Genomic DNA, 336 nt, shown 5'->3' with positions numbered 1-336 from the left:
CACGTGATGGGATTACTTACACTCTAATTGAAGGGTCTGCACCCATAAGGAGGTAGGTTTTTTTTGACACTTTTTAGTAAGGAAGGATTAATAGTAAAATAAAATACTTTTTTTTCATAATGCAAAAATTTAGTAGCTACGGACTTTGACTCCAACATCCAAAAATATGTTGAAGGAGCCAAGATATCTTACTATAACATTCTTCTATACTTAATAGTCGAGAGCTTAATCAGTAACAGCAATTTTGTGATACAGTATGACATTATCTTGAGTGCAACAGATATCGAGATATAGTATTACTAAATGTTACCTTACAATATATTGTACTGTGTGTAT

Source organism: Halyomorpha halys, unplaced genomic scaffold (assembly GCF_000696795.3).
Source record: "Halyomorpha halys isolate HHAL.00 unplaced genomic scaffold, Hhal_1.1 Scaffold1259.1, whole genome shotgun sequence".
Taxonomy (NCBI): domain Eukaryota; kingdom Metazoa; phylum Arthropoda; class Insecta; order Hemiptera; family Pentatomidae; genus Halyomorpha; species Halyomorpha halys.
This window is presented reverse-complemented; position numbering follows the sequence as displayed.